This window comes from Sciurus vulgaris (assembly GCF_902686455.1).
Source record: "Sciurus vulgaris genome assembly, chromosome: 6".
Classification (NCBI taxonomy): Eukaryota; Metazoa; Chordata; class Mammalia; order Rodentia; family Sciuridae; genus Sciurus; species Sciurus vulgaris.
In genome coordinates, this window is record NC_136466.1 from 1,092,321 (window position 1) to 1,119,126 (window position 26,806).

At 46.8% G+C, this 26,806-nt stretch overlaps 1 protein-coding gene and 1 long non-coding RNA gene across 3 annotated transcripts in view; one reads left to right on the forward strand and one right to left on the reverse strand.

Annotated features, from left to right (window-relative positions):
- The window catches only part of LOC306663292, a 726,016-nt gene that overhangs the window by 205,136 nt on the left and 494,074 nt on the right, over positions 1-26,806 (reverse strand). The gene's annotated exons all lie outside the window — the stretch shown is intronic.
- NLRP3 (NLR family pyrin domain containing 3) overlaps positions 22,185-26,806 on the forward strand; it is a 52,366-nt gene continuing 47,744 nt past the window's right edge. Inside the window, exons 1-3 of the mRNA XM_079143611.1 lie at positions 22,185-22,240; positions 24,678-24,816; positions 25,655-25,968. The gene's annotated coding sequence lies outside the window, so the exon portion shown is untranslated. The remainder of the gene's footprint in view (positions 22,241-24,677; positions 24,817-25,654; positions 25,969-26,806) is intronic.

Genomic DNA, 26,806 nt, shown 5'->3' on the forward strand with positions numbered 1-26,806 from the left:
AGGAGACTAAATCAACAGAGACAATTGGACGCCTCCCACCTCAGTTAAACTAGTGGGTAGAACAACTAGACAGGAGATAAAAGAGGAAAGAGAAGACAAGTATGACATAAGAACCCAACTAAACCCAGAACACAGGTATGGGAAATGTCACCAGACATCATAGTACAGATTCTTTCTAAACACATGAAATCGTCTCAATGAGAGTCCACTTTCTTGATCATAAAACAAATATCAGTAAAATTCAAGGAATGAAAAAAGAATGGACGCCTTTCTAATCCAATTAAATGAAATTAGGGTTCAAAGAAAGCAAGGAGCTTGCAGGGTGCCTAAATGTGTGCACCTAAATGACACTGTTAAATAGCCGGGTCAAAGGAGAAACCAGTGTCAAAGTAATTTTATGATGAATGAGAGTGTAGACAAAACACAACAATTGTGAAGGAGATCCAAGATGGTGGACTAGAGGGAGACTGCGTTCCTTGTCGCTCCGTAACTCTGGTTTCAAGCAGAGGATATCTGTTTCTCGGTGAGGCAGTTTTTGCTGCTTATCGATCCCCTGATGTTTACCCCATTTGTCTGCTGTGATGACCTACAGTCTGCCAGCTTATCGACACCTTTTTTGAGTGCAGATTGCTCACTGTCAGGCACCTATCATCCGCCATTTACCTGCCTCTGGCCGGTCCATCACCTGCCTTACATCTATCCATCACCCAATGCATGAGGTTCACCTCCCGATTGCCCGACAACAGTCAGCAAACTGATTGCTGACCACCAGTGGAGCACCAGCTGCCTGCTGCTGCCTGGAAGTTCACTGTTACAGTACCTGCCAGTTTGATCACACATGGCTGCCGCCATTTTGAGACAACAGCCAGGCCCTGTAGGACCCCTGGCCGGACTGACTGAGCACCATCTCCAGGATCCCTCAGCCCAACCTATCACTCCCTGCCTCTGGGGCCCTCACATCGACTGACTACTCCCTGCTGCCAGGACCCCTAGACCAACTGACTGCGCCCTATCACCGGGACCCCAGACCGAATGATTGCACCCGGCCTCCAGGATCCCACAACCACACCAAACACACTGGACCCCCAGGACCCCTGCTGGACCAACTGCATCCCGCCTCCAGGACCTCCAGCTGAAAACGTCCACCCCTGAGCTGCAGCTCCCCATTTGCCAAAACGTTTCGAAGCCAGAGTGGCCATTTTGGATAATCCTGGAAGCTGTATCTCCCATCTTTAGGTGGGGTAAATCCCATCCTGAGACGCCTGCTGGAGTCTTGAAGCTCATTGTCAGGTACCTCTCATGCATCAGGCTACGGAACACTGGGAGGTTTCATTAGTATATGACTGTTATACAGTAGATTTTCTTTTTTCTCCTTTTTAAAAATTTAAGTTTTTATTTCTTTACTTTCCTTGCTCTCTTTTCCTTTTGTTTACCTGTTCCCTCACAGTCTCTTTCTCCCTTTTATGCATGCTAACATCCAATTTTTTGATTACACTCTCACTCTTTCTATTATCTAGAACTTCTGTATATTCTTTTCTTATCCCATTAACAGCCACATTCTACATCCCTCTGCATCCTCTTTGTCCTCCATTAGAAACTGCAGACCTTATTGCAAACCTGTTTGTTTTACTGAAGACAACATTTGAACTCATTCTGTTTATTATGACAATTTTGTTATTGTCCTCATAGGGGTTATTTGGTCTAGGATTGCATAGTGTCTGAATTGGTCACTGCTAATATTGATCTCCCCTTAAAGAAAGGGTTTTGGAAACATATAGGGCCACTACAAGCCTATGGGGGAAATCTGCAATACCCAGATCTGCACTGCTAGAGGGGAAGATACAGGAACAACCTGAAAAAACAAGGGAAGAAAATGATCCAAACAAATCTAGATTCTATATTAATAGAATCCAATGAGAGTATGTTAGAAGAAATGTCAGAAAATGACTTCAGATTATACATGATTAAGATGATTCACGAAGCAAAGGATGAGATAAGAGAGCAAATGCAGGCAATGAATGATAATACCAATAAGCTGAAAGAGCACCTGCAGGAAGCAAAAGATCATTTCAACAAAGAGATAGAGATTCTCAAAAAAACCAAACAGAAATCCTTGAAATGAAGGAGACAATAAACCAAATAAAAAACTCAATGGAAAGCATCACCAACAGACTAGACCACTTGGAAGACAGAACCTCAGACAATGAAGACAAAATATTTAATCTTGAAAATAAAGTTGCCCAAACAGAGAAGAAGAATCTCCAAGAACTATGGGACATCATGAAAAGACCAAATTTAAGAATTATTGGGATTGAGGAAGGCACAGAGATACAAACAAAAGGAATGAACATCCTATTCAATGAAATAATATCAGAAAATTTCCCAAACCTGAAGAGTGAAATGGAAAATCAAATACAAGAGGCTTACAGAACACCAAATGCACAGAATCACAACAGATCCACACCAAGGCACATTATAATGAAAATGCCTAACATTCAAAATAAAGATAGGATTTTGAAGGCTGCGAGAGAAAAGCATCAGATTACATATAGGGGGAGACCAATACAGATAGCAGCCGACTTCTCAACCCAGACTCTAAAAGCTAGAAGGGCCTGGACCAACATATTTCACGCTCTGAAACAACATAGTTGCCAACCAAGAATCCTATACCCAACAAAACTAACCTTCAGATATGAAGATGAAATAAAATCCTTCCATGATAAACAAAAGTTAAAAGAATTTACAAATAAAAAGCCTGCACTACAGAATGTTCTCAACAAAATATTCCATGAGGAGGAAATGAAAAACAACAATGGAGGTCAGCAAAGGGAGGAACTACCTTAGAGAAAAACCACTCAAAGGAGAAACCAAGCCAACTTAAAAACCAAAAATAAGCCAAATGACTGGGACTACAAATCATTTCTCAATAATAACCCTGAACGTTAATGGCCTAAACTCATCAATCAAAAGACGTAGACTGGCAGAATGGATTAAAAAGAAAGACCCAACAATATGCTGCCTGCAAGAGACTCATCACAGAGAAAAGACATCCACAGACTAAAGGTGAAAGGATGGGAAAAAACCTACCACGCACATGGACTCAGTAAAAAAGCGGGGGTTTCCATCCTTATATCAGATAAAGTGGACTTCAAGCCAAAGTTAGTCAGAAGGGATAAAGAAGGACATTTCATACTGCTTAAGGGAACCATTAATCAGGAAGACATAACAATAGTAAATATTTATGCCCCAAACAATGGTGCATCCCTGTACATCAAACAAATCCTTCTCAATTTCAAGAATCACATAGACCACAACACAATAATTCTGGGTGACTTTAATGCACCACTGTCACCACTAGATAGATCTTCCAAACAAAATCCAACCAAAGAAACCATGGAACTCAATAACACAATCAAGAACCTAAACTTAATAGACATATATAGAATATTCCATCCATCAATGAGCAGATTCACTTTCTTCTCAGCAGCACATGGAACCCTCTCGAAAATAGACCACGTGTTATGCCACAAAGCAGCCCTTAGGAAATGCAAAGAAACAGAGATAGTGCCTTGTGTTCTATAAGATCATAATGGACTGAGTAGAAATCAATGACAAAATAAAAAACAGAAATTACTCCAACACCTGGAGACTAAATAATATGCTATTGAATGAAACATGGATAACAAAAAACATCAGGGAGGAGATTAAAAAATTCTTAGAGGTCAATGAGAACGACGATACAACATATCAAAATCTCTGGGACACTATGAAAGCGGTACTAAGAGGAAAATTCATTGCATGGAGTGCATTCCAGAAAAGAATGAAAAGTCAGCAACTAAATGACCTAACATTACAACTCAAAGCCCTAGAAAAAGAAGAAGAACAGAACAACACCAAAAGTAGTAGAAGACAGGAAATAATTAAAATCAGAGCTGAAATCAATGAAATTGAAACAAAAGAAACAATTCAAAAAATCGACAAAACAAAAAGTTGGTTCTTTGAAAAAGTAAACAAAATAGACAAACCCTTAGCCACACTAACAAAGAGGAGAGAGAAAACTCAAATTACTAAAATACATGATGCAAAAGGAAATATCACGACAGACAACACTGAGATACAGAACATAATGAGAAGCTACTTTGAAAATCTGTATTCCAACAAAACAGAAACTACTGAAGACACTGACAAATTTCTAGAGACATATGCTCCTCCCAAACTGAATCAGGAGGACATACACAATGTAAACAGATCAATATCAAGCAATGAAATAGAAGAAGCCCTTAAAAATCTACTATCCAAGAAAAGCCCAGGACCAGACGGATTCTCAGCCGAGTTCTACAAGACCTTCAAAGAAGAACTCATTCCAATACTTCTCAAAGTATTCCAGGAAATAGAAAAGGAGGGTACCCTACCGAACTCATTTTATGAAGCTAATATCACCCCTCATACTCAAACCAGGAAAAGACACATCAAGGAAAAAAAAATTTAGACCAATATCCTTGATGAATATAGATGCAAAGATCCTTAACAAATATTGGCAAACCGTATCCAAAAACATATTAAGAAAATTGTGCACCACGATCAAGTGGGGTTCATTCCTGGAATGCAAGGATTGTTCAACATTTGTAAATCAATAAACGTAATCCATCATGTTGATAGACTTAAGGATAAGAATCATGTGGTTATTTCAACTGATGCAGAAAAAGCATTTGACAAAATACAACACCCCTTCATGCTCAACACACAAAAACATAGGGATAGTAGGAACATACCTGAACCTTGTAAAGGCTATTTATGCTAAGCTCATGGCCAACATCATTCTTAATGGAGAAAAACTGAAACCATTCCCTTTAAAAACAGGAGCAAGACAGGGATGTCCTCTTTCACCACTTCTATTCAACATTGTCCTTGAAACTCTAGCCAGAGCAATTAGGCAGACCAAAGAAATTAAAGTGATACGAATAGGAAAAGAGGAACTTAAGCTGCCACTATTTGCAGAGGACATGATTCTATATTTAGAGGATCCAAAAACCTCCTCTAGAAAACTTCTAGACCTCATCAATGAATTCAGCAAAATAGCAGGCTATAAAATCAACAGGCATAAATCTAAAGCATTTTTATACGCAAGCGACAAAACAGCTGAAAGGGAAATGAGGAAAACAACTCCATTTGCAATAGCCTCAAAAAAAATAAATAAATAAAATACTTGGGAATCAATCTAACCAAAGAGGTAAAAGATCTCTACAATGAAAACTACCAAACACTGAAGAAAGAAATTGAGGAAGACCTTAGAAGATGGAAAGAGCTCCCATGTTCTTGGATAGGCAGAATTTATATTGTCAAAATGGCCATACTACCAAAAGTGCTATACAGATTCAATGCAATTCCAATTAAAATCCCAATGATGTACCTCACAGAAATAGAGCAAGCAATCATGAAATTCATCTGGAAGAATAAGAAACCCAGAATAGCTAAAGCAATCCTTAGCAGGAAGAATGAAACAGGGGGTATTGAAATACCAGAACTTCAACTATACTACAAAGCAATAGTAACAAAAACAGCATTGTATTGGCGCCAAAATAGGTAGATCAATGGTACAGAATAGAGGACACGGACACAAACCCAAATAAACACAATTTTCTCATATTAGACAAAGGTGCCAAAAATATGCAATGGAGAAAAGATAGCCTCTTCAACATGGTGGTGGGAAAACTGGAAATTCGTATGCAACAGAATGAAACTAAACCCCTATCTCTCACCCTGCACAAAAATGAACTCACAGTGGATCAAGGACCTTGAAATCAGACCAGAGACCCTGCATCTTATAGAAGAAAAAGTAGGTCCAAATCTTCACCTTGTTGGCTTAGGATCAGACTTCCTTAACAGGACTCCCATAGCACAAGAAATAAAAGCAAGAATCAACAACTGGGATAGATTCAAACTAAATAGCTTTCTCTCAGCAAAGGAAACTATCAGCAATGTGAAGAGAGAGCCTACAGAGTGGGAGAAAATCTTTGCCACTCATACTTCAGATAGAGCACTAATTTCCAGAATCTATAAAGAACTCAAAAAACTCTACACCAAGAATACAAATAATCCAATCAACAAATGGGCTAAGGAAATGAACAGACACTTCACAGAAGAAGCTCTACAAGCAATCAACAAACATATGAAAAAATGTTCACCATCTTTAATAATAAGATAAATGCAAATCAAAACTACACTGAAATTCCATCTCTCCCCAATTAGAATGGCGAGTATCAAGAATACAAGCAACAATAGGTGTTGGAGAGGATGTGGGGAAAAAGGTACACATACATTGCTGTTGTGGCTGCAAATTAGTGCAGCCACTCTGGAAAGCAGTGTGGAGATTCCTTAGAAAACTTGGAATGGAACCACCATTTGACCCAGCTATCCCACTCCTTGGCCTATACCCAAAGGACTTAAAATCAGCACACTACAGAGATACAGCCACATCAATGTTCATAGCTGCTCAATTCACAATAGCCAAACTGTGGAACCAACCTAGATGCCCTTCAATTGATGAATGGATAAAGAAACTGTGGTGTATGTATACAATGGAATAATACTCAGCTATAAAGAATAATAAAATCATGGCATTTGCAGGCAAATGGATGAAATTGAAGATTATCATGCTAAGTGAGATAAGCCAATCTCAAAAATCCAAAAGACGAATGATCTCACTGATAGGCGGATGATGACACATAATGGGGGGTGGGAGGGGGGCAAGAATGGAGGAAGGAGGGACTGTACAGAGGGAAAAGAGAGGTGGGAGGGGTGAGGGGAAGGAAAAAATAACAGAATGAATCAAACATCATTACCCTATGTAAATGTATGATTACACAAATGGTATGCTGTTACTCCATGTACAAGCAGAAACAACATGTATCCCATTTGTTTACAATAAAAATAAATTAAAAAAACACAATAATCGTGAGTTTTACTGAAATTATTGTGCTGAGAAAAACATGTAGCAGTGACTTCCTCCATTAGAATGGCAGAAAATTCTCAAGTCAACTACTTCATGTTTATAGAAACATCTTTACAGAAGCCAACCATCAGGCTATCTGGGCAAAGGACTTCACCTTAGGCCAAAATAGGCCCTTTGGGGCTGAGGCTGTGGCTCAGCACAAGAGTGCTTGCCTAGCACTTGTGAGGTGCTAGGTTCAATCCTTAGCACCACATACAAATAAACAAATAAAAAGGCATGTTGTCCATCTACAACTACAGAGAAAAACGAAAACCAAAGAAACAAACAAAAAAACCCTTAAAAAATAAATAGGCCCTTTGGAAAAACCTAAGGGGAGATATGAAGAAATCACCCACTCAAGGCTATACTTAGGGAAGACCCTGAGACCCCACCCCATTAACTTCCTTGGGAATGAGAGAAGACTCAGCCCAGCACAGATCCCAGAGGAAGGGACCAGGCTAGTGGGGATGGGGTGCAAAGGAAGCACAGCATTCAAGGAAGCCGAGCAAGCCAACAGCTGGCCCCTGTGCTGCTGGACACCAGTGGACACATGAGGGAGGACATGTGAGGGTCACAGACAAGGGAGAAAGCAGGTTCCATCCAATGAGAATTGGCATAGAAAGTCCAGAGGGAGTTCATCTTATTTCCTGAGATACCATATCATAATAAACAAGTTGCCTGTTTACTTCAGAAATTAGAAGAGATTTGACCAGAGAGAGTGTGTTAGTCACACTGCAGTCACTGGTCTACTCATTCGTTTGATTATTGGGGTGCTGGGGACTGAACCCAGTAGCACTCCACCACTGAGCTACATCCCCAGCCCTTCTCATTTAAAAAAAAAAAAATGTCACAACAGGCTTTCACTAATCTGCCAAGACTAGACTCACATGCAGCCCTCCTGCCTCAGTTTCCCAATTTGCTGGTGGTACATGTATGCACCACCACAGCAGGCTGGTTAGAGTCTATTGCTACAGCACAGTTCACAAGAAATACACGTAAGACCTCTACTTTCATCCTACTGGACACTTTTGGAGTCTAAAATCTTGGAATTTTAACTTTGTTTTCTGTTATTTAAAGATATCACTGTTAGGGCCTTAGGCCAAAGTAACTCCATTTTGAAAATCAGCACCTGCCCACCAAGGCAAGACCTTCCTAGTAGACCCACCCCAAAGAGTCCCTAACTACCAAAATCACAGAAAAAGCACTAAATAGCAATCACAAGGCCAGACGGGTTGTTTTAACTAATCCACTGTGTGTGACTAGAGAGTGAAGAGGTCTTTCCTGCAGGCTGCTGCGCCATGCAGAAGGGCCTCCTGGCAGACTTTCTCAATAAATGTCTGCTTGAACTCAGAGGTGTGTCTCTCATGGGTATGTGCACCGGCTACCCTAACCATCACAGAGTGTTTTGTGTTTACTTGTTAAAAGTTTTGCTGGGCACCATGGCTCATGCCTGTAATCCCAGTGGCTCAGGAGGCTGAGGCAGGAGGATTATAAGTTCATGGCCAGGATCAGCAATTTAGCAAGGCCCTAAGCAACTTGGTGAGGCCCTGTCTCTAATTGAAAAAATGTAAAAAGGGCTGGGATGTGGCTCATTGGTTGAGCACCCCGGGTTCAATATCTGTTTCCCCTGTGTTAGCACAAAAAGGCCAGGCAGGACGCAAACCTCACGAACCATCCCATCTGTTTATTCAGGAATGAAATTTCGCACAGAACAGGCGAGGCAGAGACCAAATGGCATGGTGGACCCACTACCCTGGTGGGACATGAGCCACTGGACAAAGATGGGGACTGGGGTTACAGAGGTCATCTTGAGGGGTGGTCTAGTGAGCAGATCAGTTTTCTTGGAATCTCAGGAATTTGAACTTTTTGGATCAGGAGTCTGTGGGCAGTGTCTGGAGGGGATTTACACTGGAAGAGACTGATGCCTCCTAGAAACTATTTATTTACGGGTAATAGGACACTTTCTTTCCATCTGACCCAGAACCTGGAAAACATAGGTCTTGGGAGAAGACTGTCAGTACATGGCTTCTTTTACACTCCCTTTTATTTTTTTAAAAAAATTTTACATGCTAATGAACATTTATTTATTTATTTATTTATTTATTTATTTATTTATTTATTATGTGGTGCGCAGACTCGAACCCAGTGCTTCACACATGCTAGGCAAGCGCTCTACCACTGAGCCACAACCCAGCCCTCACTCCCGTTTACAGGCCACATTATCTTGTATTTTCTTTCTCTGTGTCTATTACCCTCCCTTGGCAGAAAACAAAAAACAAAAAAACAAAAACCAAAAAAACAACTACCTATGTGTGGTTCCAACTGTGCTGCCAAACCTCACCTGGTCCTGAGATGAAATTGTTGAAGCCTCAGGTAAGACACCAGGGCCTGGGGAAGGCATCAGTTCGCCTCGCTCTCTCGGCTGTTCTCCGGGAAACCTGACCGACCGTGGATTGTAGCTAACCTGCCCTAGGGGTCTGGCTACCTCCTTTGCAGTGCCGAGGCCCCTGTGCAGGCTCTGGGCCCGAGGCTGGGGCTGTACCGATGGCTGTGAGAGGAGCCAGTCCTTCCTCTCACCGCACTCTGCTTCTGTGACATGCTTCCTGCTGGAAACACCAAGTACAGCCGTGTATCCTTTAGACTAGAAAATTCACGACACTAGGTAACTGGAAGTATTGGGATCAGTGGCGAGGGTCGCTCGGAACTTGAGGTTTCCTTCCCTCTGGGCCACCGGCCTTCTCCTGCCCAGTGCCGCTCGCCGCTTCTCGGCCAGTCTGTCCCCACACCTAGGGCCTCGTAACCACTCGGTGCATGTTTTGCCACAGAACTACACCCCAACCAGGTCGTCTTGTCTAAAGAGAGTATTTTAACACTTATATTCACATATTTATGGTTTTGGAAAACAATATTTGTGACTGTTTTAATGTCACCTAATAGACTACCAAGTACACTAGTTTATACTTTTCACTGAATCTTTGTTACATATATAAAAGCGTCATGTATGAAGTCCATATATGCAAAAGCTTGGGAAAAACGTAATATATTCTATGTACTACGTGTAGTACGCAGTACTCTGACGCATCACAGTGTCAACCATGGAAACATTTTCTCTTCAAAATGCTCTCTTGTGCTTTTTAAACATTTCTCGTTGTCAATGAACCTTTATTCAATTAATTTATTTTTATGTGGTGCTGAGAATAAAACCAGGGGCCTTGCACGTGCCCGCCAAGCGCTCTACCACTGAGCCACAACCCCAGCTCTATTTTGTATTTTTTATTACAAGTTTCATTTCTTGTGTCACCTAAGCCTTGTCACAAAAGTGTGGGCTCAGTCTGCCACGGTGATAAAGCCTCAAGTCAAAGCACACAGTCTCTGAACGAGCTTTGCATAGGATGTCTCCTGAGCGTCACACAAACATGTCCAAGCACGAGGGAAGGAGCCCAGTCACTCTCCCCTCCTCACTGGAGAGAGCACCGAGACTGGGTATCGCAGAGGGTCTCGAAGCCTCACTCTTTCATACTGTTTTAAAAATCAACTACCAAGAACATTTAGAAACACAAGCTATTAAAAATTACACTTTCAGGGCTGGGGACATAGCTCAGTTGGTAAAGTGCTTGCTTCTCAAGCAGAAGGCCCTGGGTTCAATTCTCCAGCACCGCAAAAAAATAAAATAAAAATAAATTACAATTTCATATCGTAAAAAATTATCAAACCCTCAAGAAAATCATGTTAAACGATGTTAACAAGGACACAGTGAAATTGTCTTTTGCCCGACCAACACCTATCTCTAGTGGCCTCAGGAGGCGCCCTACCTTTGAGATGCTGAATGCTGGCGGGCGGTTCCAGGAGGGTGGAATGGAGGCCCCAGCACTCATGTCCCTGGAGCAGCAGGTATCTCACTGCGTATCCAGGTAGGAGACCCTGGGAGAGCACTGCGCTTCCATAGGGCAAAAATGAAAACCCTGGAAAATCCAGACTGGACAGCAGCGAGGCCAGAGAAAGGACACCCCAACCCTGCCGCCTCAGCTCCACCTGCAGGGGAGGAGAGTCTCCCCAGGCAGGGGAAGTGTGAGCAAGAGACAGTCCCTGCAGCCCTATCAGCAGACGCCGGCCTTCTACGTAGGAAAGTTCAGCATCCTCCTGGAATTTCAGCCTAACTGCATAAGTACCCTGAAATCTGCATAACAGCCATGCTTTGGAAGAGGGTTTCACATGATTACCCAGTGAACCCTCAGGGTGCTTTAGGCAGGAGGAGCTATTCAGAAGGAACCTATCATGTGAACTGGGACTGTTTAAGGGGACAGAAACCCACCTCAGGTGCCCCAAAGACAGTCCACAGCACTGCTCCCTGCATATATGCCTTACATACCCTAGTTCAGTGAGTTACTCTGACACACTGAGTGCTCTGCTGGGGTGGGGAGGGTGCTGACAGACAGGAGGGGAGGGCACCTCCTCTAGGATCAGGAGATGTGGGAGCTGGCCGTCCAAGGCCAGGCATGGGGCAGCTTCGTGTAGATCCATGCCAGGTCACCACTGAAGGCAGTCACCCAGCCAGGTCCCCCACCCCTCCTCCCAGAGCTGGGCACAGCTGCCTGCTGCTGAATTGGTGGGGATTATTCCACCGCACCATGGCTGCCTGCCCAGAGGAGCATGCCAAGCCTGTCACCCTGCCTCTGCGCACGTGGCCTAGGCTGCTCAGAGATGAGCTTCACCCAGACCAGCCGAGCTGTTGGTGCTCAGCCCACGAGCACTTCAGCTGAGAGACCATGTCCCCACTCCAGCCACGGCCACTGCTGCTTGCTTTCCAGTGGGCGCTGTAGCTGACGGGTGGAGGAGAGAGACTCCTGGCTGTCACCTGGACCCAAGGTGTGCGTGGCTGGGAGGGCCACCACCATTGCCCTGTCTGGTTCCCACCACCACACACCCCACCTTGGCTGAGCCTTCGCTGCTGACAAGAGGGCCGGTGTGATTCCTGACCCCACTTCTCCCCGGGAAGCATGGGGACTTGAGCCATGACTTCATGGAGGACAAGTGCCACAAGTCCCTCACAGTAACAGCCAGCACTGATGAGATGGAGCCTCCCCAGAGCAGGAGAGGACCCCGGTCCCGCTGCGGGAGCGTCATGTGTCGCCCCACGCTGGTGCTCAGGCACTCCTGCTGAGCTGCGGGCGTCCCCCGTACGAATCCTGCAGAGGGAGTGGGCTCTCTGCACACCACACTCTGTGCCTGAGCTCCCTGGTCACAGCGGGGAGGCTGCAGGTCGGCCGCATCACGGCGCCCAGCTGGAAAGAAGAGAAAGGCGTAGAACGATGGCTGTTTTTGTAGATGAACACAGGGTCATTTTTTATCTGTTTCGGTGGTGCTGAGGATCGAACCCAGTGCCCCACGCATGCTAGGCAAGCACGCTACCCCTGAGCCCCAGCCCCAGGCTAGAATGACACTTTTTAAAAAAGCAAAATCAGCTTCAGAAATATCAAACTCATGGAGGCCTCGTCACCTGAGCTAAGGTTCTGCTCTCATCCTTCCACGTCAGGATGGCTCCAAAAGAGGCTAGAGTCCAGCTTGCTAAAAGGCGTGGCAGAAAGGTAGTTTTTGTTGTCAGTAAACGTTACTCTGACCTCAAAGCAGACGGGTATCATACACGACTCAACGAGTTCACTTCCAGGACTACGATGGGCCCCAGGGAGGTCACAATTGTCTCACTGACATGATGACCCAATCCTCCCACTTTAGGGCTGGGAAACAGGCATGCTGCATGTTCACAACCAAAAGTGCAAACCGAAGTCCAGGAAGGAGAAAGGCCAAGGAAAGGAGGAGCCAGCATTTCAGGCCCTGCCCTGGAAGGTCAGCTAGGACCTGGGGAACGACAGGACCCCTCTAGGGGCCGTGCAACTCTGGGCGAGTCGCCCACCTCCCAGCCAGTGGGTCAAGAGGTCCCTGGAGAACAGGAAGCCAAGCGGCACACACAGCACCAAGAGGGGTCACCAGAGAGGGGACGGTCCCTGAGGCTTCCAAGGGGACCATGAGTGGTCAGCAAGACCCTGCCCACCCTGGCAGGTGGGTCCCCTGCCAGAGGGAGACTAAAGGAGCCTGGGGGCTTCACGTGTGTTCCCAGGTGACCCCCTCAGGAATCTCACCTGACCCTGAGGTAGGTAGGAAAAAGGTCAGCTTTGCCCAGCTTGATCTTAAAGCCCTGGCAGGAGAGTGTGACTGAAGGACAGTCACACGTCACATTGAGGGGAAAGGCCATGGCTCTTCTTTCTTTTTTGGTATGGGAATTGAACCAGGGGTACTTAAACACTGAGCCACATCCCCAACCCCTTTTAATATTTTTTTTCCTTTTTTGTTTTGCTTGTGCTGGGGGTGGAACCCTGGGCCCTGCATTTGCTAGAAGAGTCTCCTCACTGACTGATCTAATCGAGGCCGTTTAAACATTACTATGTGGCTTCTGGAAGATGTGAAGCGCATGCAGGACCCACAGTTCATTTCTGTCGGACATGCCCTTCGTCTTCATGACCCAGTGTGCGTCCTTAAAGAACAGAGGTCAAGCAGGCATGGTGGCACATGCTTGTAATCCCAGGGCCTGGGAGGCTGAGACAGGAGGATCGCAGGTTCAACGCCAGCCTCAGCCACTTAGCAAGGCCCTAAGCAACTCAGTGAGACCCTGTCTCTAAATAAAATATAAAAAAAACTGTGGATGTGGCCCAGTGGGTAAGCCCCCTTGAGTTGAATCCCTGGTATGAAAAGAAAAAAGAACAGAGGTCACAAAGTTTATGAAATCTGAGATTTCACAATCATTCTCATATGGCTTCTGTGGGAAACATGCTCGCCTATCTACTCCAAAAGAGTGGACAGGTAGAGCCAGAATCACAGCTTTGCTTAATGTTGGTCTTGAAGTTCCGGGCCAACAGATTGGGCACAAGAAGCCCTTCATTCCCCAGAGTGCGAGATCCCTCCCAGGTCCTCTTTAGCCTGTTGGCACTGGGGTTTTGAGATAAGACTAAGTTCCTTGCTCACCATTTGTCTTCTGGGCTATTGTCTCACCAATGTGAAGAATGAAATCCATGGACAATAACGGAAGGGAAGAGAAAAAAGAGTTGGCTTTATTTAAGTGAGAAGAGAGAGAATCCCCCAGATGCAGGAGGGGCCAGAAAGTAGGAAAACCCCTTTTGGTTTTATAGCTCAGGGGCTTATGCTGTTTGGGGGCTACTGTTGCCCAAACTCCGTTCTTGTCCCAGTTGCCAATTCAATAACAAGAAGACGGTTTGGAGAAAAAGGAAAAGGAAGTTTTATTGCTCTCCCAGCAAAGGAGAGACACAGGGGCTCCTGCCCCAGAGGCTGTGGTTCTGCCCCTCAGGAGGAACAGGGGATGCATGAAGGCTGTCTTCCAGGTGTGCCCTGACGGGGTCCCCAGGGTGCCCTGGGGTCCAGGTGTGCCCTGACGGGGTCCCCAGGGTGCCCTGGGGTCCAGGTGTGCCCTGACGGGGTCCCCAGGGTGCCCTGGGGTCCAGGTGTGCCCTGACGGGGTCTCCAGGGTGCCCTGGGGTCCAGGTGTGCCCTGACGGGGTCCCCAGGGTGCCCTGGGTGTGTTAACATTCATCAGTTAATCTGGGAGATATTCACTTCCTAGGTTCTCCTGAAGCACAGAAAACTCAGGGTACTCTTGCTCCCCACCCCCAGGTTAGGGTGCAGGAGAGGGGAAGAGGGAAAGGAAAACATGCCCCTTTCAAAAGAAATCTCAGAGCCATATTCAGAAGGTGACGTGGACCAAAATCACGTTTCCCCTCTGTCAATTTCTTCATCCAATTCTACGGAAAAATGGGCAATGCCATCTCCAAGCTGCTTCCTACTGAGAGAGGGCGAAATCGAGGGGAAGTGACCCAAAGTCCTTGTTTCCTGTCAGGTGGGGCCTGGACAGTGAGGGGTCTTCGGCATCACAGCAGTCCAGAGGTGCATGGTGGCAGCTGGCAGGTGACTAACGAGGTACACCCAGGGCAAGGTTCATGCTAGGACAGCAATAAACAAGACAGCAAAGCATTTTGGGAAACAATGAACACAAAAAGAACAATTAGTATTTCAGCCAGTTTCTGAGACAGAGGACACACGAGTCCCTCGAGTCCTCTGTGACGTTAGTGATCAGTTACCAGGCAATTCTAGGTAGGAGTTTTCCTTTACAGCATCCAGCCTTTGCGCTAGAAAAGTACTGCACTCAGTCATACGTCACTTTTTGAATCCTTGTGCACAACTGTGTATCACTCTGGACTAGAAAACTCAGGACACTAGATAACCTATAAATGCTGTAAAAATCTGGCAAGGAACGCTCAGACTCTGGAGTGCTGATCTCTGGGCCTGCCAGTGTAAAATAAAGCGTGGTTCCCCGACGCCGAGTGCCCTTTGCCAGTCTTGCCTGATTCCCACAACGGCTCCTCTCTGGCTGCCTCTGTCCAGGAAGCTTGTTAACCGGGGGTCCCTCCCTTTTGCATTGCCAATAACTGCCCCAACAGCCTGACGGCTCCCTCCCGAGATGTGTCCGAGGCCTGTGGAAGATGTGTTTCTCCCTCTCTGTTGTGTGTCCATGCTTCATTTAGAGACCCTGCACAAGGCCTTGGGCCAGAGATTAGGGATGTTTGTTGAAAACAGAGGAAAAAGCCTCAATGATAGGATGGGTCTAAGATGACATCAAATGACCTGTGAATATTGTGAGAAGTTGTGGATCAGGGCCTCAGAATGTGGAGCTTTGTTTTCCTCTGGGCCCCCGGTGTAAAATAAAGTTTGGAGTTCTCCTTTTCCAGTGCTGCTTGCTGCACCTCCACCAGTTTGTTTCCCCCAACAAAGGGAAGGATCCTGGAATGAGTCAGACACCACTTCCTGTGTGTGTGCACAACACACAGCCAAGGCGACTCCACCTCTTGTTCAATGAGGGAGATGGGCAGTCACGCTCGTATGCATCATGTGTCCAGATACTGTCTCTTAGACGTGGAGAATGCAAATCCCCAAGACGATGTGCCGGGGAAAAGGAATGAAGATGAAGCCAGGCGCTAGCAGCCTTCGCTCCACAGACAAAGGTCCTCCACACGCCGACTGCAGACAGGGAGGAAGTGTCTCATCACGCCTGAAGTGACAGTCTCTAAAAGGCACGAATCCCTTCAAACACAGAACCTGTCCAGAAGCTCTCTGTAGACCCAGGGCCCAGAAGGTCGAATTTCTAAGCCCTCAAACTGACACCTTCACTGATTGATAGGACAGACCCCTGTTAGGGTGACTGGCGCAAATATCCACAAGAGACACAGCCCGGAGTTCAAGCAAAGGTTTATTGACAGCGTCTGCCAGGCTGCCCCTCTGCAAGGCACAGTAGCCTGCAGGAAAAACTTCTAAACTACATAGTAATGTACAATGGAGTCGTTAAAACATAACCTATCCTGCTCTGTGACTGTTACTTGATGTCTTTGCTGTGGTTTTGGTAATTAGAAACTGTTTGCGGGTGGTCCTACCAGGAAGGTCATGTCTGGGTGGGTAGGTGCTGATTTTCAAAATGGAGTTACTTTGGCCTAAGGACCTAACAACCCCAAATTCCTGAGAGCCCAAGAAAACTGATGTGCTGACTAGACCACCCCTCAAGATAACCTCTATAATCCCGGTCCCCTTCTTTGTTCAGTGGCTCATTTTCCACCAGGAAAGTGGGTCCACCAATGCCATTTCATCCCTGCCTCGCCTGTTCTGTGCGAAACTTTGTTACCGAATAAACAGATGGGATGGTTCGTGAGGTTTGCGTCCTGCCTGGCCTTTTTGTGCTAACACATTCCACTGTCATGTATAGCTAACAAGAAGAAATTTAAAAAGAAAAAGAAACTGCATCCAGGCTACCATCCTCCTTCCTGTAAGTCCACCTGGGTTCATCCCACCTTCCATTCCCCACCTCTGGGACTAAGGAGCGGCTGGAGGTGCCCCACGGGAGCCTCAGGGTCTTCTCTGTGAACTGGGCCTTGATGGCGCTCCTCGCTGTCTGCGGTCAGCCTCCAGGTGAGGTTGAATGGGCCAGCGCCCCAGGGCCTGGTCTAGTTCTCCCTCCACGGTGGTGGGCTTCCCGCTCGCCGTCGTCAGGCTGCGAACTCCACACTCGCCTTACCTCCTGTGACTCTCCACCCTGCTCTCCCTGCAGCTGCCTTTCCACGTCCGTCATTTGACACTGAAAGCGGGCACTGCCTTCCGAGAGCGCTCAGCGGACGTTCTGGTTCTGACACTTCCCACCCGACCGCACGGTAGTTTCCACGCAGCGCTGGCGTCTGTGGCTCCCATTCAGACACCACCTTCTACACCAGGAGAAATACACACCCTTCCCGCCAGGGTCAGGTCCCAGCGGGCAGGGAGTCCCGCTGCAGAGGGCGGGGCAAGCGCCTGTCACTCTGCCGACTTCAGCCAGGGATTGGGTGGCATTAGCTGTCACTCGGGGCTGGGGCGGTGCCTGGAGGCGTCCGTCAGGGCGCTGGGGCGGAGCTGTCCAATCAGGCGCGGACGGAGGGGCGGGGCGGGCTTCCACGGTCTCGCGCGCTTTCCTTGCTCAGCCCTCAGCTCCTTCCTCCCGCCGGGCGTCCTGTGCTCCGGCATCTCCGCCGACTCTGCGCAGCCTGTGCGCCCCGCGAGCCCCGGAGGTCCCTCGGGAGGACGGCGGGTCACCCCGGAGGAAGCAAGGCGCGTGTGCGGCCGGGGCTGGGGGGACCCGGTCAGCACCTGCCGTGGGGATCCGGCGTGTGAGCTGCGGAGCGAGGCCGAGTCCGGCTGCGGTGGCCCAGGGCCTGTCCCCCGGTCCCGGGGGTGGGCTGGACGGGGTCCCCGGGGTCGGCTGCCTAGGGCGGGTCCCTCCACCCCTCCTTCCTCTCCCGGAGTTCCAGCGCTCCCCACAGGCATACACTTCCTCCTTTCTGCAGCAGGTGCACTGGCTGGCTGTTTGGTTTGTTTTAGGGTCTCAGTGACCACTCTCCCCCGGCCCCCAAGGGGAGGTCTTGTGGCCCAGAGTTGCAGACCTCTTGGAGTTCCCTAGTTCCCGGGGTCTCAGCTGTCTCAGAGGACACGACCTGGATATTGGTGTTCCTGGCCCTTTTATTTTAACCTTGATCTTTTTTGGGGGGGTGGGTGGTTATTGGGGAGTGATCTCAGGGGCACTCGACCACTCAGTTGCTTATTGCCTCACCATTGTCGAGCCTGGCTTTGAACTTGCGGTCCTCCTGCCTCAGCCTCCCGAGTCAAGGAGTTTACAGGCCTGTGCCACTACATCCTCTTTATCTTAATTTTAAACCTTGGTCTTAAACATCCAGCAATCCAGTCTCATCAGTTTTAAAGTAACAGTGCTGGACTTTAATACTTATAACTTAACAGTCATTTTACCCCTTTTATTTAACTGGTTTGTGTTAGTACTAGAAGTTAGCATGATATACCGTCTGTGGATGATGGTATGATATCTCACATTAACTTAGGTTGTTATGTTGGAAGTTGTACTTCTGTAAGGCACTGATAGATAGCAGTTAAAGTTCATAAGGAAAATTCCAAATAAAGTTAACAGGAGTAAAACATACTTAGTTTGCACATGATCTTGAACCTTGTCCTAGTTGTACTTTAAATCCCATGTTTGAGATCACAGTAATCTTTACAACAAAAATCAATCTGAACACACCTTGAAGGGAAGTCTGGCCTACTTTGGAGCCATTCTAACATGCAGTGAGGTGGGAGGCAGAGCCTTATCTCAGCTAAGGCGGGGCTCCTCACAAATCTCCGCTGAAGTGTTGTAGTTCTGAAGTTTATCTGTACCTCTTTTGTAATATCATTTTCTAAAGTTTACATATATTGTTTCCTGAGTTTATATGAATGTTAGCTAACACAATATGACATTACATTAAAACACATAAGAAAGGCTGAGAGCTTTTAACTTTCTTTTTGTGGAAAATGTGGCCAAATGCTTTTATGTTCACAATATTAATCTTTAATTAGATCATGCTCTGGTTATCTTTTAAAAGTACATTCAAATTTTTTACCTCAGTATAAAAAGTAACAAACTTTTACATTCTTCTTACTGATAACAGTCCCAGTTACAGAACATTAAATGATAGAAATAAATCCCCTACAAAATTTGCTGTTCTTTTAAGTCTAAAATTACCATTACATGCAATTCAGCTTGATAAAATGGTCTTTTAAACCTTCTCCTGGGGCTGGGGATGTAGTTCAGTTGGTAGAGTGCTTTCCTTGCAAGCACAAGACTCTGGGTTCAATACCTTGCACTGCCCCCCGCAAAAAAACAAAACAAAACCCCAAAAAGCCCCCTTGTCCTTTGAAAGCTTGTATATCTGAAAAATATGAATTTATTTACTTATGTGTGTATTTTTGGTACCAGGGATTGTACTTAGGGGCACCAATCACTAGGCTACATCACTAGCCCTTTTTTCTACTTCATTCAGAGACAGGGCCTCTCTAAGTGACTGAGCCTGCTTTGAACTCAACGATTCTCCTGCCTCAGCCTCCAGAGCTGCTGGGATCACAGCTATGTGCCACTGCACCCAGCTGAACACATTTAATATTACAAATAAGAGTAATAGCATCACAATTACATTGATAATTTTATGTCAACCAAGGTTAGCTTTTAAAGAGAAATCTTGGCTCTGTAACAGTGTAACACTGTAAAATAACAGTTGTTTTGTAAGTGGAGTTGTACAGACCCTAATCCTTTAAGACTAGTTGCGCTAAAGAATAAAACTTAACAGACACAATGTTAAGAGTAAATTACTGTTGTAAGAAATCCTTGTAATTTCACTACATAGTTTAAACTTTGGTTTACATCAGTACATTATTATTTGCCCTTGAGGAAGAAAACGAAGCTTTTACTGATATTGTGTTATTTATATACAACCAAGTTAGTAACACAAACTTTTAAACATTTACCCTTCACTTGCATAGACCTTTGTATTACTTACTTAGGCCCTGTTGTTGCTTACTTAGATCTATCCTGACTTTTTCCCAGAAGTTTCCTTCTGTGTGTGTGATTGAACCGGTGCCTTGTGCATGTGAGGCAAGCACTCTACCGACTGATGTACATCCCCGGCCCTCCTTTTTCTACTAAATATACTTTCACACCTAGGACCTTCTGTGTTTCCTTTTTCCTATCCATTGACCCCTTTTTATAATTTACATTCTGAAAACCTTGTGAATTTCTGAACATCGACAAATTACTCCATTTTAATAAGATGAAAAACTTTGCTATTTATATTGCTCTAATTGAAATGCAGTTGAACCTTTTGGACCTATGATATATAGAAGTATAGCTTTTGGGGCTTTTAGCTCTTAGTAACCTCGTTTTCATTGATGACACAAAGCAATTTTAATCCTTTTTGTTTTCATTTACCAATTTATGAAAACACCTATAATGTTTAAGTACGGTACTGTATAGAATTCAAGGAGTTAAGAGTACTTAGTGTCATATTTAACAGCATTTTCACTTTGTAACTTAATTAGATGCTTCTAACATACATTTATGATTAATCCCTTATATGTGAAATCTAATTTACTTTTTTTTTTTTTTTTTTTTTTTTTGCGGTACTGGGGATCGAACTCAGGGCCTTGTGCTTGGGAGCCAAGCACTCTACCAGCTGAGCTATCTCCCCAGCCCCTAATTTACTTATTTTTAAAACCCAAGATACCAGACAAGTGTATTGAACAGCATTCACCATTTCTTCCTTATTGAAGTAAAATCCTAGAAACAATGTATGTTAGACATTGATAGACATGAACATTTTATTTGTTGTTTGACCACTTGCAAAAACTTGTAAGTTAGTAATTTTAAAGACATTTTTATTTTCATTTGCTTACCCAATTTAAATTGAACTTTTAAAAAAATCACATGAATGAAAGGTATTTGGATCCATTTTCTTTTTTAAAATTTTAATTGATGGGTGCTTATTTATCCACATGGCAATTTTAATACCAAACACATGTAGAGATGACAGTACAGTATATACACATACACAAAACAAAGACCTTGTGGCTTTTCAAACCTATTAATTGAGAGCTAACCCTTGCATATTGGCCTCTGAACAGGGCAGAGTGTAAAAAAAATCTGTATAGTTGAATAAATATCAGACTGATCAGAAAATATATTAACCTAGCTGTGTAGGACCAAATCGGGAACTTCAGCATAAAACCAGAAATCTATAGAATTAAAACCCAGATCCTAGAACAAATGGCAGGGTCATTAGTCATTTTAGCAGAGCACCGTGCAGTTTGCCTTGTGACTCTGTATGACGTGAGTTCAGGTGAAAGACACTTTTTCCTGTTTTTTTGTTCTCCCTGGTCTCTCGGACCTGTCCCTGGGTGAGCCTGATCTGGCCGGAGCCGAGGGAAGTTGCTATTTGGAGCAGAAGGCTCACACCTGGGGCATTTGCACCATTTTTGATCCAGTTGGTAATCCGACAAGTTTGCAAGTAGAAAGTTATGAGACATTACTTTTCATTACTTTGAGGACGAAGTTACTATGTCTAGCTCCTTACTGAGCTCTGCCATTGACTGTCCGTTCTTTTGGGTGACTATTTCCAGTGCTATTTCTCCTCTTTCAGTGACAAACAGGTTAAATTTTGTTCCATGGGTACACTGATTACAGGGCTTTGAAATAAGGCCCCTTCTTAATGTCTTAAAGGCTTCCAAAGCCTGCTCACAACTCAGGGAGAATAAACTTTTTGGTAATAGGCTATCCAGACACCTGACAGAGGAGCGAGTTCTAGGGTAAGAGGTGAGTACAGAAAAGCTGGCACTAGTGTCCAAGAGGAAACTGATCTTGGCTCCCCATGGAGAATGCTGCCGGGGCTCATGTGTGGTGACAGGATTTATGGGAGTCATGAGAAGAGGCCTAGGGCCCTGTGAGGCCTCTATGGAGGAGTCTGGCCTGGAATGGAAGACTCATGCACCCAAGGCCGTTCATTCCTCCAGTGACCTTGGCATTTAGGACAGGGCCTTGGAGGTGGCCATTTGGCCTGGGGGCATTCCCGATGGAAATGTCCCTCTTCTCTACAATGGAAACAAGTCCCTTTGTGGCTTAGGGTGCAGTCTGTTTTTTTACTCAGGTAGCTTATTCCTCTTAGGACTATGAACAGTGAACAGCACTTCAGCCTTTCCTGGCTTTGAGCTCCCTTTCCTTCTTTTTCTTCTTTTCTGTGTTATTAAAGATGGAGGTTGCAAGCCAGGGGATATCATCTAAGGATTGACCAGAACCACGTGCCAATTTTCGTGATTTCCTCCAAGTGTCTGGGGCCAACTGAATGACAAATTTATCTTTCAAGAATAGGTGGCCCTCTATGGATTCAGGATGCAGGGTGGTGTGTTTTCTTATTGCCTGCCCGAGTCACTCCATGAAAACAGCAGCAGTTTTCTGAGGGCCTTCACCATTTCAGATCCTTGGAATGATGAATGGGCTCTTGCTTGGTTTTCCTGAGGACTTATGGAAATATTTCCTTTTCCAGGCATCCTGCTGGTCACTAGGAGCCCAGTCAGGATTGTTTTGGGAACCACCTGTGCTCTGGATGGGTGGTTAGGTCTGCTTCTAGTTAGCGCTGCTAGGCATGAGCAAGAAGTATGGCATCCCCAACTGTAGCTGCTTCTGTGGTGACTTCCTTCTCATTGGAGGTTAAAGTAGCTTAAATATTAGCATTTCTTTCCAGGGGAGCTCAAACACCTGGCATAAGTTCTGAAATACCTTGATATATTTCTCTGGATCTTCCAAAAACTTCCCTAGATTCATTCTTACCTGTTTTAAGTCTTGGAGGGAGAGAAGGGTATGTACTTGAACGGGTCCACATCCTCCCCTGGCATCTCTTGGAAAGGTATTTATCTCCTTTTGGGGCCAGGGTGTGGAGGACAGGAGGGCTGCTGATGTTGCTGATGGATATCGCAGGAAATGGAGGTTGGGGGATCCTCCAGATGTGTCTCCCTCAGTAGGGTTTGGTGAGGCCTTTTCCTCTCATGGCAGTGGTTACTGAGGCCAGGCCTGGCAGCGTAAGAGAATGAGGGAAGCGCTTTTTCTTGGTCATCTGTGGGCCAGATTCACCAGTGTGCAGGCTCCCGGGGAACCTGGCAGGCTGTTGATAGTGAAGCCTCCTCCCATCCGGGTACTCGGAGACCTCTCTCCACGTGCTTCTGGCGATCCAGCACATGGCCTCTGACCACCTGGATCTTCCATCAGTAATCTGGCTGGATTGGCTGGTGCTACAGGTCCCAGTTGTCCTGAGCCAGAGACCCAGGAGAATTCAGACTTAAGGCATTTACTGAACTCCCTGCCAGTATAAATTCTCCAATGATGAATACCCACAAAAAGGAGAAAAAAGACCCATCCATGCCTCTGATCTGTGGACTGAAGGAATGTCCGGAGGGAAAGGGACCTGTAGTGGCTGTTAGGTGGGAAAAGCCCTTCCCTCAAGGAGGTTTTGGAAGGGGTTGATGTAAAAGCACATTGACTCACATGAGCCAGGAGCAGCAGTGGGGATCCTGAACAGCTATGGAAAGGCTTGCTCACCTGAGCCAGGAGCAGCAGTGGGGATCCTGGACAGCCATGGAAAGGCTTGCTCACCTGACCCAGGAGCAGCAGTGGGGATCCTGGACAGCCATGGAAAGGCTTGCTCACCTGAGCCAGGAGCAGCAGTGGGGATCCTGGACGGCCATGGAAAGGCTTGCTCACCTGACCCAGGAGCAGCAGTGGGATCCTGGACGGCCGTGGAAAGGCTTGCTCACCTGAGCCAGGAGCAGCAGTGGGATCCTGGACAGCCGTGGACAGGCTTGCTCTGTTAACAGAGGGGTCTGTGCCGTCTTCTTCCTAACAGCTCCCATGTCGAGTCTGGATTGGTAGTGTCTGACCCGTGAAGGCAGGGAGCATCCAGGAGGGAATAGACGCAGGGGCGTGTTGCATGGCTGCAGTGGGGCCAGTGTCTTTGGCCTTATCCCTCAGGACCACATTCAGCAGTCAGTCTGGCTCCCAGCTTGGCAGTGTGTCACCCCTCTGCAAGTGGGTTTCATCCTGACCTGTGGGTGAAGCAGGCTCCTTACCTGAGCAGTTCAGGTGTTTGCTCTTCTTTCTGTTTGATTCCTTTTATTGCCATATAACTAGTTTTTCATGAACGTAATTGCATTTCCTTGTCTATATTTTCTTGTCTGGAAATGAGTTGACAGAGTTAAAGTGTGAGGAGGCTTGGCCGTGCAGCCCCAGCTCTTCCTAAGAGATGGATGCCTGCCTGCCTCCCTTCCAGCCCTGCCTGACCTGGATCCCACCTCCTCTGAGGTCAGGGTGGGCTGCCTTCACAGAGTGATTCCACACATCGAGTGTGTCATTCCTCACACATGCATGTGACTGTGTACAGGCAGAAGATGCAGAGAGACTACAGGGCCTGCTGTGGAAAGCCAGGTTCAGTTCTATGTGGAAATGTGCTCCTGCTGGGTCCCTTGCTGGGAGGACACCCTGCCTAAAAATGCCCTGTGCCAAGAATCTGTCCTTCTGCTCTCACTTATCCAGGAGTCTGATCCATCCCCTGTCACTCATGGCCCCACAGTGTGCATGTGTGGCTGGGGTGAGAGAGGGGTCTTGTGCAGCCCTGGGCAGTCAGCAGGCAGCTGGTGGGAGGGGTGGCCTTCCACAGTCACAGGCCTTGATCTCTCACCCTGGCAGCTCAGAATCCATCTCTAGGACTGTGTCTCCTCTGCTGTGTGAGGCCCCAGTGGCTCTGGCTGAGACTGTCTCCCTGTGAGCTGCAGGTGCTGTGAGATCCCCAGGAAGGATGTCTGGACTCCCCAGAAGGCAGGAAATGGTGAGTGGTGGGGTCAGGACTCCTGGGGGAGGTGGGCTGGTTAGAACTGGCGGGAGCCAGGGGTGGCTGGACTCTGGCCTCCCTCTGTCAGCTCCAGAGTTGACCCACCCAGAGCTGAGTCAGATGCTGCTCCAGCTCAGCCCTGCTACCTTCAGGCCTTGGTGTGGGCTGGTCCTGGGTGGTTCCCAGTGTGCTGCCTGGTCTGCAGCCGTGTGCGCACCACTATGTCTGCACAGCGCAGTCTGCAGTCCTCGTCTCTCAGTGTGCAGTGAGGGCAGATCCTCTCCGGGGATGCTGACTCGGGATGGGGTTCCCTGTGGAAGGTTATTGGTCTAGAGGTCACCTTCCCTCCTTCTCCCCGTGGGTGCAGCTGCCCCCCCATCTTCCGCGTGTTTGAGAAACTGGTCTCAGATGCCCTTTCCTTTGCCCAGCCTCACCCGTCCCAGGGCGGGCAGTAAGCCCTGAGCACGCACCTCTCCCCACACGTCCAGTCTCCAGCTCCCCTCCAGCTCACAGCGCTGTCAATGCTTGTTGCCCTCACGTCACTCAGGTGGGCCCAGCTCTTCAGTTACCAGTTTTTCGCTGAGGATGGACATGCTTTCTAAATGATTTGCTTTCCATTTGTGAACAACTCCACGAGGGAGAAGTGGACGTCAGTCACCTGGGTCTGCATATTGAAACTCTGTGGGTCTGTCCTTACCTTCTCCAGGCAAAGAGGGCTTAATGTCTTGGGTAGAAGTTCTTTTTGGACTCCTTAGAGGGTCCTGTGTCCTGAGCCACTGTCATGTCCTTTTCTGGGGCTGCAACCAGGTGCCCAGAGCTGCCCTGTGTCCTGCAGGGTGCAGAGAATCTGTCCCGAGTCAGCCCCTTCTTGAGGCGAGCTTGAGATTTGGGGTACAGTCTCTCAGAGGAGCAGCTGGAGGCCCTGGTGTTGAGGAACCTCCTGGAACAGGCCTCACCTAGACAGCGGCCTCCTTGGGACATGGTCTCCCCCAGGCCCTGTGTCCCTTCTGTGGAGACAGGTGGGCAGCAGCCTGTGGATGCTGGTGCCAAGGGGCCAGGGCAGCAGTGATTCCTGCCCCTCGCGTCTCTCACAGACGTCAAGGAGCAAGAACTGTCCAGAGCGTGAGAGCCACGTCCCATGTGCTGCAGGTTTGTCCTCCACGGGTTTCATCCTTTAAATCCCTTAATTTTAGTGTATTTGAATTTCTCATTCTTCTTTATTATTGCTTGCTCTTCTTATGTAAAAATGTTTTCCCTATTCCTCTTGAAAACCCTTTCCTCTTAACTTCCGAGAGTGGTTTTTTTGACATTAGACTTTATAGTGGTATTTGTGCAATAAGACAGGTGCGTGTTTGCAACTAGGATGCCCTTGGCCCATGTTCTACGTTGCTGGTGGCCCCGCCCCCACGGTACAGTATCTGTCCCTTCCCTAATCCGCTTTCCTGAAAAGGCCGCCTCACTGAACGCTTTCTCCTCTCTTGGCGCGTTCTCCCTGTTCTGCTAGTACTGCGCTGTTTGGAGTTTCATTATTGGAGAGTCGGGTATGTACAGTCCCGTGTCATAAGTACAGGGATTCGTCCTGGGGGGCACGCTTAGGCTGCCTCATGACTGCACCAGTGTCATTCCGTCCCCACGCTCCTGGGTGCCACAGCCTCCTGCACACTTGTGCCGTGTGGTGTCCGTGGCTCCTGGGCTACAAACCTCCACAGTGCGTTGCCTTACCAAATACTGCCGTTGAGAATCCTTTAGGTTTGTTATATCGGCATCTTGACACACACACAGGGATCCCGTTGCTACAGACAACTGTGTATGTGTGGCCTATGTGAAGGAAAATGTCCTTGAAGGAAACATTGTCACGTGGCACCTGCTGTATGTCAGAGAAGGTGGCAGTCTGTGTTTCGGAGAGTGTTAACGATCGTCACACCTTTGTATTCCTATTAGGCATGGAGAAGTGCTTTCTTGATCACTGTAATATCTACTTTGGAGA